This window comes from Garra rufa, chromosome 20 (genome assembly GCF_049309525.1).
Source record: "Garra rufa chromosome 20, GarRuf1.0, whole genome shotgun sequence".
Taxonomy (NCBI): Eukaryota; Metazoa; Chordata; class Actinopteri; order Cypriniformes; family Cyprinidae; genus Garra; species Garra rufa.
In genome coordinates this window covers 2,932,404-2,939,801 of record NC_133380.1, presented here as the reverse complement: position 1 = coordinate 2,939,801, position 7,398 = coordinate 2,932,404, and positions in this window count along the sequence as shown.

Sequence of the window (7,398 nt, the reverse complement as noted above, 5' to 3'; positions counted from 1 at the left end):
AATTTCAACTTTTTTTATCTCAATTTAAATTTAAGTCATAATTTTGATTTTTTTAAAGTCATAATTTCAACTTTTATTTAAATTTAAATCACAATTTTGACTTTAAAGTCATAATTTTGACTTTTTATGTCATAATTTCAATTCAATTCTTAATTACGACTTTTTAAGTCATAATTTAGATTTTTTAAAGTTGTAATTTCAATTTTTCATAATCTCAATTTCAATTTAAGTCATAATTTTGACCTTTAAATAAATTTGACTTAAGTCATGATTGTGATTTTAAAGTCATAATTTCAACTTTTTTTAATCTCAATTTAAATTTAAGTCATTAGACTTAAGGTTGAATTTTTATCTCATAATTTAAGTTTTTTATCATAATTTCAATTTCTCAATTTCCATTTAAATCATAATTTTGTCTTTTTAAGTCATAATTTCAACTTTTTTATTTAAATTTAAATCATAATTTTGACTTTTTATGTCATAATTTCAATTTAATTCATAATTACGACTTTTTAAGTCATAATTTTGACTTTTTATCTCGAAAAATTCAATTTATTAAGTCATAATTTTTATTTTTTAAAGTCATAATTTCAATTTTTCATAATCTCAATTTCAATTGAAGTCATAATTTTGACTTTTTATCTGATAATTTTGACTTTTTAAGTCATAATTTCAACTTTTATTTAAATTTAAATCACAATTTTGACTTTTAAAGTCATAATTTTGACTTTTTATGTCATAATTTCAATTTAATTCTTAATTACGACTTTTTAAGTCATATTTTAGATTTTTTAAAGTTGTAATTTAAATTTATCATAATCTCAATTTCAATTTAAGTCATAATTTTGACCTTTAAATAAATTTGACTTAAGTCATAATTATGATTTTAAAGTCATAATTTCAACATTTTTATCTCAATTTAAATTTAAGTCATTAGACTTAAGGTTGAATTTTTATCTCATAATTTTTACTTTTTATCTCATAATTTTGACTTTTTAAAGTCATAATTTCAACTTTTTTATTTCATAATTTCAATTTAAATCATAATTTAGACTTTTTATCTCATAAATTTCTCATAGTTTGGACTTTTTATCTTATAATTTTGACTTAAGTCATAATTGTGACTTTAAAGTCGTAATTTCAACTTTTTTTCTCAATTTAAATTTAAGTCATAATTTTAATTTTTTTTTTTTAAGTTGTAATTTCAATTTTTCATAATCTCAATTTCAATTTAAGTCATAATTTTGACCTTTAAATAAATTTGTCTTAAGTCATAATTGTGATTTTAAAGTCATAATTTCAACTTTTTTTTTATCTCAATTTAAATTTAAGTCATTAGACTTAAGGTTGAATTTTTATCTCATAATTTCGACTTTTTATCATAATTTAAATTTTTTTTAAATCTCGATTTCAATTTAAGTCATAATTTTTACTTTTTATCTCATAATTTTGACGTTTTAAAGTCATAATTTCAACTTTTTTATTTCATAATTTTAATTTAAATCATAATTTAGACTTTTTATCTCATAAATTTCTCATAGTTTGGACTTTTTATCTTATAATTTTGACTTAAGTCATAATTGTGACTTTAAAGTCGTAATTTCAACTTTTTTATCTCAATTTAAATTTAAGTCATAATTTAGATTTTTTTAAAGTTGTAATTTCAATTTTTCATAATCTCAATTTCAATTTAAGTCATCATTTTGACCTTTAAATAAATTTGACTTAAGTCATAATTGTGATTTTAAAGTCATAATTTCAACTTTTTTTTTATCTCAATTTAAATTTAAGTCATTAGACTTAAGGTTGAATTTTTATCTCATAATTTCGACTTTTTATCATAATTTAAATTTTTTTTAAATCTCAATTTCAATTTAAGTCATAATTTTTACTTTTTATCTCATAATTTTGACGTTTTAAAGTCATAATTTCAACTTTTTTATTTCATAATTTCAATTTAAATCATAATTTAGACTTTTTATCTCATAAATTTCTCATAGTTTGGACTTTTTATCTTATAATTTTGACTTAAGTCATAATTGTGATTTTAAAGTCATAATTTCAACTTTTTTATCTCAATTTAAATGTAAGTCATAATTTAGATTTTTTTAAAGTTGTAATTTCAATTTTTCATAATCTCAATTTCAATTTAAGTCATCATTTTGACCTTTAAATCAATTTGACTTAAGTCATAATTGTGATTTTAAAGTCATAATTTCAACTTTTTTTTTTTATCTCAATTTAAATTTAAGTCATTAGACTTAAGGTTGAATTTTTATCTCATAATTTCGACTTTTTATCATAATTTCAATTTTTTTTATCTCAATTTCAATTTAAGTCACAATTTTTACTTTTTATCTCATAACTTTTACTTTTTATCTCATAATTTTTACTTTTTATCTCATAATTTTTTACTTTTTAAAGTCATAATTTCAACTTTTTTATTTCATAATTTCAATTTAAGTCATAATTTAGACTTTTTATCTCGTAAATTTCTCATAGTTTGGACTTTTTATCTTATAATTTTGACTTAAGTCATAATTGTGACTTTAAAGTCGTAATTTCACCTTTTTTTTTTTATCTCAATTTAAATTTAAGCCATAATTTTTTTTATCTAATAAGTTCGAGTTTTTATCTCATAATTTCAACTTTTTAAGTCATAATTGTGACTTTTTATCTCAGAATTTTGAAGAAATTTTGAGAAAAACAGTAAGAATTGTGAGTTTATATCAAGCAACACAGGCTTTCATAAAGATCTGTGAATCTGATTATTTCTGTCTCCAGATGTGGCGTATGAGAGCGCTGGAATCATACCGCTGTCGTCGCTCCTGATTCTTGTGGTTCTGCTGGTGGTTTGTGCAGCTCTGTGGATGATGTGAGTCTGAGATTCTTTACATCTCTTTATGTTCACCTCAACTGCGGTCATGTTTACAGTCATTCTGACAATTTTCACTGTGAAATCTGGTCATATGAATCCACATGATTGGAAATTTCCTCAAACAGAGACTGAAACTGAGCAAAAATATTCAATTTGGTGCAGATGCTGATATTTACACTACCAGTCAAAAGTTTTTCAACTGTTAGATTTTAAATGTTTTAAAAAAAAGTAATTTATTTAAAACAAAGTACAGCAAAAACAGTAACATTTTGAAATATGTTTACTATTTAAATTTGAATATATTTTAAAATGTAATTTATTCCTGTGATCAAAGCTGTCTTCAGTGTCACATGATCCTTCAGAAATTATTCTGATTTGTTGCTCAAAAAACATTTATTATTATTATTATTATTATTTATCATTATTATCGACTTTTATCTTGTAATTATGACTTTTAAAGTCATAATTTAAATTTAGTAATTCATTATTTTGACTTTTTATCTCATAATTTAGACTTTTTAAGTCATAATTTAGACTTTTATCTCATTATTTTAACTTATGTTAGTCATAATTATGACATTTTATCTCATAATTATGACTTAAAGCCATAATTTCGATTTAGTATGTCATAATTTTGACTTTTTTTCTCATAATTTAAATTTAAGTCATAATTTCGACTTAGTTATTGACATCCACATGATTGGAAATTTCCCCAAACAGATTTTGCAGATTTTGTCCCACAAATTCACCATGTTGTTTGGTTTAAAAATGACTTCTGTGTGAGGCAATGGCAATGGCTGCAAAATATCGCTAACCTTCATAACTGCACTGATGTCATGTTCATGTTTTCTTTTATATCTAGCCTAAACAGAAGGAAAAAACGACAAAACCTTAAAAGACCTGAGGGAAAAGAGCAAAGCAAACAGGTAAATTGCTAAAAAAATATAGACTGACGTGTAGAACTACTTTTGAACATTAACTTTTGACTTGTCTATCATCAGAATGAAAATGTGTATGCAAATGATGCAATTCTGCCTGTGACCTTTGACCTGGAGGAGAAAGGAAAGTCAGTTCACCAGGAGGAGGAAGTTCACTACTCTCATGTTCATTTCTGCAAATTCACAAACGCCCAGTTTACTGCAACTTCTGCACAGGAAGCTGATATTCAATACGCTCAGATCGCAGTGCAACGTCAGAACAACAGGAGTAAATACTGATATGATGAGTAATATCAGCATTTTAACTCTGTAAAACCTGACTTATAAAGTAATATAAGTAATATTGTTTCAATGGAAGAGCCTTTAGACAAAAATGAAAAAACAAAGATGTGTTTTTTTGTTGAGCATCATATTTGACACATAAGGTTTAATGGCTCATATAGTCTGATTTAGTGCAAATATGAAGGAAAAAACAGGGCAGTTTTATTTAGAGACTGAAACTGAGCAAAAATATTCAATTTGGTGCAGATGCTGATATTTACACTACCAGTCAAGAGTTTTTCAACTGTAAGATTTTAAATGTTTTTTAAAAAAGTAATTTATTTAAACCAAAATACAGCAAAAACAGTAACATTTTGAAATATGTTTACTATTTAAATTTGAATATATTTTAAAATGTAATTTATTCCTGTGATCAAAGCTGTCTTCAGTGTCACATGATCCTTCAGAAATTATTCTAATATTCTGATTTGTTGCTCAAAAAACATTTATTATTATTATTATTATTATTTATCATTATTATCGACTTTTATCTTGTAATTATGACTTTTAAAGTCATAATTTAAATTTAGTAATTCATTATTTTGACTTTTTATCTCATAATTTAGACTTTTTAAGTCATAATTTAGACTTTTATCTCATAATTTTAATTTATGTTAGTCATAATTATGACATTTTATCTCATAATTATGACTTAAAGCCATAATTTCAATTTAGTATGTCATAATTTTGACTTTTTTTCTCATAATTTAAATTTAAGTCATAATTTCGATTTGGTAATTCATAATTTCGATTTTTATCTCATAATTATGACTTTTTATCTTGTAATTTCGACTTAAGTTAGTCATAATTTTGACTTTTATCTCAGAATTATAACTTTTTATCTAATAATTTTGGCTTTTATCTCATAATTATGACTTTTGAAGCCATCATTTCGATTTCGTAAGTCATAATTGACTTTTTTTCTCATAATTTAAATTTAAGTCATAATTTCGATTTAGTCATAATTTTGACATTTTATCTCATAATTATGACTTAAAAGTCATAATTTCAATTTGGTAATTCATAATTTCTACTTTTTATCTTGTAATTTCGACTTAAGTTAGTCATAATTTCGACTTTTATCTCATAATTATGACTTTTAAAGCCATCATTTCGATTTAGTAAGTCATAATTTAGACTTTTTATCTCATAATTTTGACATCTTAAGTCAGAATTTCGATTTTTTTTAATCTCATAATTTTGTAATCTCATCATCTGTTCGATTACACAGTTACTGATTTTAACATTTATATCATATGTACATCGACTTGACATACAGTATTCACCACTAAATACTAAAATTACTAAATATATTGTAGTAGCCTAAACTTTTGTACAGCGCTTTGCAACGATTCGTATTGTGAAAAGCGCTATACAAATAAACTTGAATTGAATTGAATAATTTTGACTTTTATCTCATGATTATGACTTAAATTAGTCATAATTTTTACATTTTATCTCATAATTTCGACACATATATCGTAATTATGACTAAAGTTTATCATAATTTTGACGTTATCTCATAATTGTGACTTTTGAAGCGATAATTTTGACATTTTATTTCATAATTTTAATTTTAATTTAGTAAGTCATAATTTAAAGTTTTTAGGTCATAATTTAATAAATAATAATAATGCATTTTATTTATACTGCGTTTTTCTTGCACCCGAAGGGCTAATTTTGACTCTTAACTCATAATTATGACGTAAATTAGTCATAATTCTGACATTTTATCTCATAATTTTGACTTGGTAAGTCATAATTTCGATTTATATCTCATAATTATGACTTAGGTTAGTCATAATTTTGACATTTTATCTCATAATTATGACTTTTAAAGTCATAATTTCAATTTAGTAAGTTATAATTTATCATTTGGATATGTGCCTGTGTTTGAGACAAAAGCAGGGTATCCTCTCCATATTAACACGTCTATTTATAGCCGCTGCTGCATCTTTTTTTAGATCCCATGTTATGCTGTTTCTGGCGACCTGGTGTTTGTCTTCCCTTTACAGGCATCATGATTTTTCTAATAGTAGTGTTATATGATTGTGATTTGAATAATATCAGTATGAGCACAGCCGTGACCCCATCTGGCCGAAATCCTGAAGCCTTTTAAAGAGGGTAAAGCCCTGAAAGACCCCATACCATCTCTGACAGAGAACAGACCGCTTTCAACTCGCTGCATCGATTCTACACCCACTGCTCACTTTCATTGACGCCATTAAATATTCAGCATTTCCATGTGCGACTGCATTATCATACATTTTCAGCTTTTGTTTAGTGAACTGCTCTCATTAAACATAATGTACAATATAATAATATATAAGTGTACAGTTTTTGTGTAATACATTTGTGTCTATGCAATACATTTGTGTGTTTTGTGCATGTTCAGAAATAGTTTATAAAGTACTACAGTTGCATGATTAATGAAATAATAATCAATATTCACAGTGAAGCTCTGTGTGTATTTTTTTAAAGCATTTATATGCTTTAGGGGCTTTATACGCTTGCATTTTTCTATCAAAATAAAATGTTGATGGTTTAACTTTGAAAATGATGAAATTAAGAGAGGTATAAATATTAGTATTGTAATTTAACAGGCATAATGTAAATAAAATGCAGTATTATTATAATTAATTGTTTTTTTCTTTTTTAAATACTCTTAATTTACAGTAAAATATTACAACTGTAATATTTATTTTATTTAGTGTGTTGGTCATTTTAATTTAATAATAATAATAATACTTATTTATATATATATATATATATATATATATATATATATATATATATATATATATATATATATATATATATATATATATATAAATTATTATTATTATCAATATTATTTTATAGCCATATTGATATAACTAAATTTCATCTGATTCTGAAATATTACAATGGTAATATTTATTTTGTTGAATGATTTCATCATTTGTATATTTTTATTTACTATTATTAATAAAATAATACATTTTTGTCCAATTTGTGCAGCCCCCAATAATAATATTTCTAGTTTTGTGATTCTTCAGTAATTCTATTTTTTTTATTGATTAATTATTATTATTATTTATATCCATCTTAATATAATCACAACATTTTGTGCAGCCTTAGTACGATATTAATATTTCTTAATCTATTTTTATTTTTATAGTTTCAATATTTCTATGTAATAATAATAATAATTATTATTATTAATAATATTATTTTATATCCATATTGATAAAATGACAACATTTTTGTCATTTTTGACAA